This window comes from Arachis duranensis, chromosome 5, assembly GCF_000817695.3.
Source record: "Arachis duranensis cultivar V14167 chromosome 5, aradu.V14167.gnm2.J7QH, whole genome shotgun sequence".
Taxonomy (NCBI): Eukaryota; Viridiplantae; Streptophyta; class Magnoliopsida; order Fabales; family Fabaceae; genus Arachis; species Arachis duranensis.
The window spans coordinates 14334552-14347845 of record NC_029776.3 but is presented as its reverse complement, the minus strand read 5'-3'; the positions used below and the strand labels follow the sequence as shown (position 1 = coordinate 14347845).

Sequence of the window (13294 nt, the reverse complement as noted above, 5' to 3'; positions counted from 1 at the left end):
AGCAAAAAACATGCCCACGTACGAAACGACTGAAACACGCACACGTGCGAAACCAGCAAAAAACACAAACATACGTGCGAAACGAACGAAAAACACAAAAAATTACACACGTGTGAAACGAGCTAAAAACACAATAAATAAAAAAACACACAAGTGTGAAACGAGCGAAAAACGCACACGAACGAAATGAGCGAAAAACACATGCAAAACGAATGAAAAACACGCACACGTGCAAAAAAAGAGAATCACAAAAAAACACACGTGCACACGAATCGAGTGAAAAACCCACAAGTGCAAAACGAGCAAAAAACACGCACATGTGCGAAACTTGCGAAAAAAATAAAAAAACACGTGCGAAACGATAAACACACGTGCGAAACGAAGCAAGAAACACAGGTGCGAAATAAGCAAAAAACATGCATACGTGCCACACGAGCGTAAAAAACACAAATATAATAAAAACAATCATGCGAAACAAGCGAAAAATACACACGTGCAAAAAGAGCGAAAAAATAAAAAAAAAACACGTGCGAAAAGAGCGAAAAACCACAGAAAAACACGCGCGTGCGAAACGAGTGAAGAACACAAAAATACGCACTCTTGTGCGAAACGAGCGAACAACACAAAAAAACCCATACACGTGTGAAATGAGCGAAAACACGCAGACGTGCAAAAAGAGAAAAAATTACACAAACACACATGCATGCGAAACGAAAGAAAAATACACGTGCGAGACGAACGAAAAACACAAATACGTACGAAACGAACGAAAAACACACACATGTGAATCGGGCGAAAAACATAAAAAAAACACACACAAACACATGCGAAACGAGCGAAAAATACACATTGTGAAACTAGCGAAAAACAACAAAAGAACCACACACACGTACACGTGCGAAACGAGCGAAAAACACAAAAAACCACACGTACGAAACGAACGAAAAACACATACGTGCGAAACGATCGAAAAACAAGCTTACGTGCGAAACGAGCTAAAAACCCAAAAAAAAAAACACAAACGTGCGAAACGAGCGAAAAACACACAGACGTGCGAAACGGGCGAAAAACAAACATATGTGCGTAACGAGCGAAAAACACGCAAATGTGCGAAACGAGCGAAAAACACAAAAATAAAAACACACGTGCGAAACGAGCAAAAAACGCAAAAAAAAAATGCACGAGAATAACCAGGTCAGTAACCAATTCCTATTTGACAAATTCATAGAATCAATCCGTGCACTAACCTGATATCTTTCATGAAAAGCTGTTTGAGCTTTTCCACCAAAACAGAGTACCTGCTCCTCAGCCAAGTAAGTCATAGACAATGTTAATTTTATTTTTTCCGTTTATGGTTAAGCTGAAAAAAGGTCATAAAACAGAAGGAGAAAAAAAAGGAACCTTTCAATATCTTCAACGATGGGAATTGGGCCATGGTTCCTCTTGTAAAAGAAATTTGGAGTAACGTACGAGCATGTCGGTGCAGAGCTTGTTAGCTCCACATTGAAAGGTTCCTGACAAAAGGAAAAAATGAAAGCATGATAATCTCCAAAACTCAAATAAAATATTTACGAAACCACGAGACCTGGAATAATTAGGATAACTATAAGGCTTGCCTTGGAGTTAATTTTTAGACAAGGGTGACGAAGAGGCTCTTCAGAATAATCCGAAGGTGCGGTGAGTCTAGGCATTTCTTCTATCTCTCTTTTGAAGTGTGAGGATAAGGGGTCAGTTTGAGATTGTCTAAAGGAGGAATTAGCAAGGATTGGATGAAGGAAAGGGGAAAGAGAAGAAAGGAGTGGAACTGAAGTGAGGCTTTGAGAGAATTTGTAGTCTTAGGCCATATGGAGGTGATGAGAGACTCGCCCAGCGTACTGTCTCTTTCTGTCACATTGCACTTTGTGGTGTTTGAGGGCCCATGGATAAAATCCAAATCCTAGCGTATGAATGCTAATAGAACATCCAAATCCATATGACAGGACACAATAATTAGGAAGACTTATAAATATTTAAAAAGGAGTCACAGTGGTCTATGGTCTATAACAAGTGAAATCATATCATGTTAAATATTTGAGTGTTCATAAGAAAATGGAAACAAAGGGAAAAATGACTTATTGATAAACAAGTTATCCCAAGTTAGCTTAACTGGAAACAAAGGGAAAAAAGGACTGATTCAGTTCCCAGATACCTAAAATAGCCATTCTAAAATAAATATGAACTTAAAATTAGCATCAACTCAGTTGAAACTTACACCCCATATAAGAGTTCACAAGAGACGATATTCCAAAAATATTGCTTTTAACAACAGCTAAAGCATATATGATCAAGTAAGTTAAAATTCCTAGTCAACACATTTCCCAATGAAACAATACAAATCAAAGAGTTTTATACATGTTCAAGGTCTCCGTAGCTAAAATTCATAGAAACTTAACAGTAATTTTAAGTGCAACAATTACAATATGAGGCAGCACAAACAATAGTAGATGGAATCGTGAGAAAGGGCACCACCATGACAAACCTCAGGTACTGCACAGGCTAGATAAGGATCTTCATTTGACTAATAAAGAAAGTTAGCTGGATTATGAAAAATGTATATAGGATGCGTTTGTTTTAGCTTTTTCTGACAAAAATTTAGTAATATATACACACTGAAAAAATCATTTTTGACATAATTGTATAGATTAAAGAAAAAAATCAATTAACCTTTTCTGGAAAAACTAAATAGAGTAGCTTCTAATTAAAATTATTTCCAGTTTCTGAAATCAAGTTGTTAACTTTCCTTTTCCACAACTAAGTAATGCAGCAAAGTCTGTGAGAATGTAATACTCTATCTTAACATATCACCTATCTACTTCTACAACTTCCAAATCACAGAAGAGAGAATAATACTGCAATAAATAATCCAAATACTATAGTTTCTGCATAGAAAAATTTATCTGCTGCAATAAGTGAGTGAGAGAATTCATAATCTAGAAGTTCAATTCCATTCTATATCTATAAGAGTTCAACGAATTCCACTATATTTCTAGAACACTGATAAATTAAGAGTGTGCAATTCTAGGGTTCCAGAAACAATTAACCACACAGAATAAACAAACATGCATACAATGAGAGGAAATAGATTAAACCCGCATTACAATGATGAAACTGAAAAGTTTCAGTAGCCTCTTCAAGCAATATATAAAATTGAAATCCAAGTGTTTCACATATTGTATAAGAAAGAAAATAATAAGATGAATGATTGAATTTCAACAACAGAGAACTTTCACATAACAAAATTTTCAATTTGGTGACAGGGTCGAAGAAACTTCAAAAACGGAACATAAAATATCTCCACAGAAAAGTGTCTCATAATTATAAGATGGCGTACCTGTAGAGTAAAAAGAATTAAAGCTTCTGGATGAAAAGTTCAGTGTTTTGATTGATACTTGATAAGTTGATAGCATCAGGTAGGAGGCTATGATCTATTATTGGCCATTGTTTGATACTCTAAAACAGCATCACATGATTTCATATGCATGACTCTTGCTTAAGAAACAACACAACACAACTCCCTGGCAATCTGAAGATCAATACTTGAACACTTTCTTCTTAAGCACTAGAGCTTTCCCTTGCTCTTTCCATTCCTTACATACGCAAGAAAAATGGGGAAAGGCATCATTCTCAGCTAAGCAAGCAATTTCAAAATCCGTACAAGTCCCAAAGGGTTATCTTGCAGTGTATGTCAGACATAATCAAAAGTGTTATGTGATTCCCATTTCATATTTGAACCAAGCTTTCATTCTAAGAGTTGAGTGAAGTTGAGGAAGAGTTTGGATATGATCATCCCAGGGGAAGTCTCACAATTCCTTGCAGTGAACATGTATTCCACCAACTCGCATCTCCCTTGAGTTGAGATTGATGAAGAATCTCAAAATGAGACTGATTAACATAGATTAGCATACATGTTGTTATAACAGATTAGTATAGAGAATTAGAATGACAAATTCAAAGAGTATGTGTTCTATACTTTTTTTTGTGCAACACAAATTGACAATGAATTCAATCACTCATATCTATGACATCTTTCAATTCTCGAAGCAAGTAACAGCCTATACATGTTGCATGAGAAAAACCAGATTCCAGTGCGAATAAATTTCAAGCATGAGAAAAACCAGATTTCATAAATTTCATATTGTGCTAATAGAGAAAGAAAACTCTATTGTGGAACTAGGAGATCCTTCACCATTTCAACTTCATATCATCAACTATACCATCAAACTTCAATATTCTAGAGTAAAAAATAACAGATGACATCATTTCACAACGTAAGTGTCAAGCATACCATCATATCCAATTTTATAGACTCATAGGGACTAATATCCTTCATCACAATTCAATTTCACAAGGCCACATATATTATTACATCTCAATATTGTTGGATAGAAAAAGCCAGATATATCATACATCCCCGCAATTTGATTTTGCAGTCATATAGGACAAACATATTACTCTTCCACACATTTCATTTTTCTAGGCTCACAAGAATAATGAACATGATCCCACAATTTACCATCAAAACAAATCATTGCACAATTATTTTCAATGGACAAAATTTAAATTTGATGTACTAGTAAGTGAACAGAAAAAACATCACAAAAGAATTGAAATGACTCTGCAACTAAGTTGCCATGCTGTAAAAGTCCATCACAAATTGACAATGAATTCAATCACTCAATTATTTTCTGTTTATATATAACATCTTTCAATGGTTGAGCAGCTTATATATGCAAAGTTACTTGTAATGAGAAAAGCCAGATTTCACGGTTCAATATTCTAATAAATTTCAAAACATGAACAAGAACACCATCAGAGAAAGAAAACTCTATTTTGGAGCCAAGAGATCCCTTCACCGCATTTCAACCACATTAGGGCCAAAAGATCCTTCATCATATTTCACCGTCATAAGGTCAATTAAACCATCAAACTTCAATGTTCATGGGTCAAACAAGCCAAATAACATATACCATCAAACTTCATCATATCCGATTTTTTTGGGTCATAGGGACCCTTCATCACAATTTCATTTTGTAAGGCCACACATCATTGTATCCGATTTTATCGGGTCATAGGGACTGAAGATCCTTCATCACAATTCAACTTCGCAAGGCCACATAATATCATCATGTACGAACTAAGATCCTTCATCACAATCCAATCTCGCAGGGCCACATATATCATCATTCCAATTTTATCGGGTCATAGGAACTAAGATCCTTCATCATAGGGTCACATATGTCATTACTTTTCAATATGATTGGACAGAAAAAGCCAACTAAATTAAATTACCCTTCCACACATTTCAGTTTTCTAGGATCATAAGCATCATCAACATTATCACACAATTTTACCATCAACAAATCATTACACAACTTTTTCGAGGGACATCTTATTTGATCCACATAGTAATAAAAATCATGGCAAAAGAATTGAAACAACTCTGCAACTAAGTTTGTCATGATGTAAAAGTCAATCCTATATCACTCTGCAACAAATTCATTTCCCAAACGCTCAAACATACATTGTGCAAGGTAGAATTAAAATAAATTTAAAGTCCAAAGTCGCATCCAAATCATAAAAATAACAGAAAAAACAGTCCATCCATAGAACTATCAAATGGCAAAACTCAACTGTCCTTAATAACAGAAAAATAGTTGGGGAAATAAAGAAAAACCAACCTTTCCAAAACTAACTTATCCCCAAGATAATAAAAAAATAACACCAATAATTAAAAGCAAACCTTTTTTCTTTTTTGGACATGAATATATTCCATAAGAGCAATTATTTGCACACAAAATTTTGTAAAACACAAATTGACAATGAGCAGCTTATGCAAAGCTACTTGCGGTAAGAAAAATCAGATTTTACGGTTTACTGTTCTGATAAATTTCAAAGCATGAACAAGAAACAACAGAGGAAAAAACAGTATTTTGGAGACAAGAGATCCTTCACCACATTTGGAACCAGAAACCCTTCGCCAAATTTTAAGGTCATAGGGTCAATTTTACTATCAAACTTCAATATTCATGGATTAAAAAAAAAGCCAAATAACATCATTTTGCAACATAAGGGTCAATTATATCCAATATACTCAGGTTATAGGGACTAAGATCCTTCACCCCAATTCAATTTCATAGGGCCACACATCATTGTATCTGATATTTTCGGGTCAGGTCATAGCGACTAAGATCCTTTGCCACAATCCAATGTCATAGGGCCACGCATCATTATATCTGTGTTTTTCAGGTCATATGGAATATGATCCTTCATCACAATTCAATTTCATAAGACCACAAATTATTGTATCTGATTTTCTTGAGTCATAGGGACTAAGATACTTTGCCACAATTCAATTTCGTAGGGCCACGCATATCATCTTATCCAATTCTTTCACGTCATAAAGACTAAAATCCTTCATCAAAATGATTTTATCGGGTCATAAGGACTAAAATCCTTCATCACAATTCATAGGGCTACATGTATGGTTACGTTTCAATATAATTGGACAGAAAAAGTCCCTTCCACACATTTCAGTTTTCTAGGATCATAAGCATCATGGACATTATCGCACAATTTTATCATCAACAAATCATTACACAACTTTCCAAGGGACATTTTATATGATCCACATAGGAAAAAAATCATCGCAAAAGAATTGAAAAAATTCTGCAACTAAGTTTGTCATACTGTAAAAGTCAATCATATACTATTCTGCGACAAATTCTTTTTCCAAAAGGCTCAAACATACATTATACAAGGTAGAATTGAAATAAATTCAAAGTCTAGAAGAGAGATAACAGTGCATCCAAGAACTATCAAATGGCAAAACTCAATTGTCCGTAATTCAATCACAGAAAAACCAACTTGTCCAAAACCAATTCATTCCCAAGATAATCAAGAAGTAACTACATAATAAAAAAGCAAACCCTTTTTCTTTTCTTGCCCAAAAAAAAGGCATCTTTATAATGGATTCCAACGTTAAACACCAAAATACAAAAGATTTTCGGGGGAGGGAAAAGAGAAGGGGGGAGACATCTTTATAAAGAGAAGCAACAAAAAAAAAGGGGGGAATCATCCCCATTGCCGAAACGTGGAGATAACAAAGTTTCTTCACTGGCCATTGTTGATTCATACATTCTTGCATAAAACACCAAATTCTCAAACCCAAAGCCGTAAAATGAATCCCACCATCGTCAGAGGTAATTTCCAAACTATATAAGGAATCTAGCAGACTTCTGAGAACCGAATTCACTTGTTCCTTTTACAGGAACACCTCCGTCTGACTTATAAGGTAAAACCTAGAAAGCCACGTAACGTGAACAAAAAAGAAGAAGGATACCTGAGGCGCATAATCAGAATGAGAATGTTGAGTTTTCAAGAGCGCCACAGCGCCAGAGACGTCAGGGTCGATTCCAAGAACCCATTTGAAGTTGGAGGCATCACTTTGGTGTTGCTGTGTATCTTCACTCAAAAGAGGATAAGACAGTGAAGACAGCCAGTTCTTTCAGTTGAGCACCGGAGGCCTTCGCCTTTCCGCATCTTCTGATTTGAGAAGAAGAAGCAGCAGCAGAAAGAAAGAACCCAGCAATTGGGAAAGAAGAAGAGAAAATAAAGAACAATAGTACCACAGAAAACGAACAAGAACCGCTTATTGAGAAATCACAACCAACATAGGAAGTGCAATTGAGGGGTAAAGTTGAGAAGAGTTTTGCATTCTTATATAGGTTGTCAGTGGCGGTGTCTTAGCTAGGCTTAGTGCACTGTGTTTAGAAATTTAATAACTACAAATTTACAATCATAATTTTTTAATCCTTTCTAATCTTTTTTTTTTCTTTCATAGGTTAATGACTAATTGACTTGTGCATTTATTTAATTATCGGAAGGTCTTTTTCTTTTTTTTTCTTTTTTTTTGAAGTTATTCACTATGAATTAATTAATTAACTAGTGTATATTTTCGTGTAAGGCACAAGATAATACATAAAATTATATAAAGTTTTTTATTAAAAATTTAAACGAAAAATATGTAGTAATTATTACTATGTTATACTCAAAATATATTTAATCTGTATTAATTGTGATTGTTTATCGGTTACGTCATGACAAATCTGGTTATTAAAAAAAATAAAATTAACTTAAATATACACGATATTATTCTATGCTTTTTATTTTTATTTTATCTTCATAAGAAGTCATATATATTTTATAAGAGAACTTCATCATTTTACCAAGAGTTCTTTCATTCAGTAGTTTCTATAAAGAAAGAATGGGTTATTTTGTTATTTTCAATTCTTTGGCGTGCATGGATGACGCATAATAATATTGTGTTTGGTAAAAATATATAAGATTTTAAAAAGTTTAAGCATGGATTTGGTCCTTGAAATATTCGTAGATGAATCGCAGAATAGATAAAAAGATTACTAATAAAAGACTAAATGGTTAAAATTTTTTCAAAGTTAACAGTAACACATTATAGGTATTCTTTGGAATGTTGGATAAGCTTCGAGAAGAGCAAGCTTTAATTTATGTTGCTGTCTTTCCTAGTTTCCATTTTTTGTTTACAAATAAATTTTAGCCTCGGGTGAGTCTTGATATTATGGTAAATTATGAATTCATAATCTGACTCCATCCATGTGAGGTAAAGAAAACAGTTCCAGAAGAATATACACAAAAAAAAATGTGTTTAGAAGAAGCGAGATACAATGACTCAATCAGATATAAAAGACATGCTCAGAAAATACACAAAAAAAATGTGTTTAGAAGAAGCGAGATACAATGACTCAATCAGATATAAAAGACATGCTCAGAAAATACTCAGAATAATTATAGCTACAAAATAATTTAAAATATTGCATCCCCAATTCATCATTTCTAACAAATTATTTGATATAACAATCAATGGGCCGGACTCATTGTCATAGATACAGCACAGCAGCCATGCCATGTCATGCATAACTAAGAAGTACACTGTGTATATAAAACTTCACAATATAAATCTTACCACCAAGTAAGGGAACAATCTATCTGTACTTTCAGTAATATAGATACCACCTATGACTTTAACCACATTTCACTTTAATCCCACGATTTCACTCTGGTGCTAAGCACTTAAAATAAGTAGTTAACTTAAATGTTAAGTGGTTAGATAAATAAATAAATAAATGGTTACTAAAGTCAAATGTCGTTAAATGGTATCAGTCCAATCTGGAGTTGAGAACGTATTTGAAGCCATAACCAACCATCTTAAGCTGAGAAAGCTTCATGACTTCATCGCATTCAGCTATACAATTATCATCCAAATTCAATAGACGCAAAGAATTAAATCCTTGAACAATGGAGGATGACATAGGCTGAAAAAAAAATAGAAAGCTTAAAAATTGTGTGTACATACAAATGACAAAAAAAAAAAGAGCAATATAAGATTAAACATTAAAGTAAAAACCAAATTACCCTTATTATTTCCATAAAAAAAATAAAATTAATACATTTCAACATCAATTATGTATCAACTATAAAATAATAAATTGCATAGGAGATCCAAGGGAGTAAGCTTGATAATAGAATCTACATTCAATACATCATCCACATTCTCAAACATAACTATAATTGCTATCGCAGTATTTCTGTTGAGATTGTCATAATTAACTGTTCACCAGATGGGAAACATGATTATTAGCTTGCCTTAATAATAATAATAATAATAATAATAATAATAATAATAATAATAAACGTACACCCCACTACATGTAAAACGACAAACCTTTGAGGAGATGAACAATAAAGGCAGACAAAATGCTAAAGAAAGAAGAATGTATCAACAATGCTATTCCCTCCTTTAATGGGCTTCCATTCTGAGACTATGATTTAGAGAAATCTTGCAGTGTGATCGAAATGGTTCAATTTCTAATGTTTATTCAACTGCTCTCCATAGTTCAGAAATGGGTACTCATGAGAGGATATCTAAGTGTACAGCCATTAAGATATTTAACAAGAATATACCAGTACTCTGCTTATATTGTTTCCGATAAGATGTAGCTCTTAATAGCTGTCAATGATTGTCTAAGCAATTCAACCTGCCCAGTTAAACAGGAAACATTTAGTGGCTCCTAACTAACATGATTGGAATTTAAGCAGCAGATATAAGTTGGGGAAAGATATAGAAAGGAACCTGCTCCCAATCTGCACCAGTATTATTTAAAACTAGAATACAGATGCTTTCCAGTGGTGGAAGTTCCGATTTATATGGTGACATTAAGTTGTTAGATAAGCTGAGAACTTGTTCACAAATTTTGCCAACATCCTGCAAAAACATAAATAAAAAAGATACTGAATAATAATTGCTGTCAATCAATATATTTCGCTATACAAAATAAGCAAAAAGAAATTTATATATGATCACTTACATTGTACATACATAAATTTGTCTCCCCTAACCCTAATATACAACCACATGTGGATTTAACAGACCTCAAAGAAGCTTTCATCAAAATCAATCACAATCACTTCCATTTTCACTTTCAATTTTGCTCTCAACTTCATTATTTTCTTCCAAGTTGAATGTGATTTTCATCTCTCGGCTAACTAACTCAGCTAGGTCCTTTCTATTGCAAACTTGGTAACCATCTATAATAGCCTTGAACAAAGACTTGCATGGCTTGATCTCTCAGCCTCTTAGTTGGGTAAATATCCGTTTCACGCCTTCAACCATGCCAGCTTTTCCATAACAACCTACCATATTAATCTGAGTCACAATGTCCGGCTCCAAATGCTTATCCAGCATTTTCATGTATGTGTTCAAGGCCTTGTTGATTTCTCCAGCCAAACCGTATGCATAGATTGCCACATTATATGCATAGGAGTCAAGATCAACCTCGGATTCTATGAATGTCTGAACGGATTTAAGCGCCAAATTGTGCATACCAACTAAAGCATACAAAGCAGTGATCGCAGCTTGTCGCGCATAAGGCTTCCCCTCCAACTGCACAACTGCTTCAATTGGAAACCCTCCCTTCTTTAATACAGTGAACAACACTTTAAAAGTTCCATCATTTGGCAAAAGCTTCTTAGATATCATATCATGTATTAGTTCACCACACTCATAAAGCTGTCCATGAGTGGCATAACATACCAGTACCTTATTACATGAAACACAATCCCTCAGTAAACCTAAAAGCCTCATCTCCTCCGCGATCTCAATGGCCTCGTCGATCCTTCCCACATCTTTATAAAGAAACATCATTGTCACGTATGAAATCCCGTCTGCCCAGCCCTTTTCTCTCAAATTCTCGAAAGCCATCTTGGCTTCGGAAACCAATCCAAGATCTGCAAAGAGACTGATCATACTATTGCACGCAACTAAATCAAGACCACCTTCCAAGTTCTGCATCCGTTCATAAATGGCTTTTACTCCTTCCAAGTTCCCAACCTTACAATAAGACTTTAGCAAGGATGTCAACACAACTAAATTGGCAGATAATCCGCATTCTTCCATAATGTTGAAATACCTAAGTGCCTCCTCAAGACTACCGTATTCTGCAAATCCGTTTATTAAAGATCCATACACAACAGTGCCTCCTCAAGACTACCGTATTCTGCAAATCCGTTTATTAAAGATCCATACACAACCTCATTTGGTTTTACTCCGGCTCGTAGCATTTCCTGGTACACACTGACAGCATCAGAAAGCTGACTGAGACGAGCATAGCATGCAATAACAGCAGAAAAAGTCTGACAATGTGGCTTAAATGCCATCCCTTGCATTTCAACCATGAGATCTCTTGCCTGATCGACTAAATCAGCACCGGATAACATCTGAATGAGAGAATTATAAGTGCAACCATCAGGCCAAGTTCCATGATTCTTCATTCCCCTGAAGAGAGAAACAGCTTTGTTGTAAAGTTTTCCTTTGCCATACGCTTTGATCAAGACATTGTATTCTATGACATCCCTTCTCTGTCCAGGCACACCTCTTTCCCAATAAAACACATTCTCGGCTTCAAGCCAGTGTCCCTTTTCAGCAAAAGCATCCATAATTGCAGCACATATACTTGATGATGGTACACCGTTCATTAGAAATTTCTGAAGCATATCATTTGCTTTGTCAAGGGCTCCTTCGTTAACATACATCTCGATGATACTAGGAAGAGAGTGCTCATCGACAGAAACAGAAGATTTCTCCATTTCATCAATCAGAGTTTCCACAGCTTGAACCATATTCTTTGAACATAGCGCACCAAGAAGAGCTCTGTGAGTTACATCATCCGGAAAGAGTCCAACGTCTCTAATCCTTCTATAACAACAAAGAGCAGCATCAGTATTCCCCGAATTAGCATACAAGGACAGTAGGATATTGTAAGTTTTCGTATCAGGGGATATACCCTTTTCTTCCGTTTTATTAAGCAGAGATTCAGCTTCCAACAAATTACCATGACTTCCACAGATAAAGATCATAGTATTAAAAGTGATTGTATCCATTGCCACTCCGGATTTTAACATATCAGCAAAGACTTCGGCAGCATCCTTTAGCCGTCTAGCCTTGCCATACAAATCTATCAAGGTGTTGAAAGTTGAAGTCAAATGGGGTTTCTGGGGACCAATCTCCTTGTTTGATGAATTCAAAATGTTTCTCCCACCCGTCTTAAACAGCTCGGTCGAAAGGAAATGCTTGAAACTGATAGGCATCAATCTAGAACCATTCGTAGCAGTAACCGAGAGAGAATCCAAATCAAGATCATCTAACACAACCCTACCATCACACCAATCCTTGTAAAACCTATCTGCCCTATCAAACTCTCCCGCATCCTTCAACACCTTAACAATCGTACTCATTGTAACCTCATCAGGAAAAAAAAAACCCTCAACCTCATATGCTTAATCCACAGAAGTGCTTCCCTAACAAGACCTGCTTTCCCATACACATCAACAAGCATGCTATAAGTGTTATTAGTAGGCGAAACCCCGTTTTTTGCCATTTCGATCCAGAGAAGCCTCAATTGGTTCCATCTCTGAGCCTTACCAAGAACTCTAAGCACAACATTATAGTGAATCACATTGGGAACATACCCTTTCTGTGACTTAAACCACTCAAAAACCTTAACAACACGCTCCCACCTACCCTGTTCCCTAAGTATAACAGTTATCTCTTTAGGACTAGGATTCTCAGAGAAAGAATCAAGGGTCGCTTCAACATCAACAGAATACTCTAAAGATTTCAAAATTGAAGGTAAATTACCGCCATACGCCTTCTTCTTCTTGCTCT

General features: G+C 35.2%; 1 long non-coding RNA gene and 1 pseudogene across 1 annotated transcript; both read right to left on the bottom strand.

The window, feature by feature from the left end:
- Positions 1 to 430: 430 nt before the first annotated feature.
- LOC110280970 (uncharacterized) lies at positions 431 to 7801 on the bottom strand. The gene is made up of 4 exons (XR_008009240.1): positions 7379 to 7801; positions 3371 to 3921; positions 1402 to 1514; positions 431 to 1298 (listed from the first exon to the last, which is right to left on the bottom strand). It is a non-coding gene; the product is annotated as an uncharacterized LOC110280970 (long non-coding RNA).
- Positions 7802 to 8855: 1054 nt separating this feature from the next.
- The window catches only part of LOC107488131 (pentatricopeptide repeat-containing protein At1g73710-like), a 4764-nt pseudogene continuing 325 nt past the window's right edge, over positions 8856 to 13294 (bottom strand).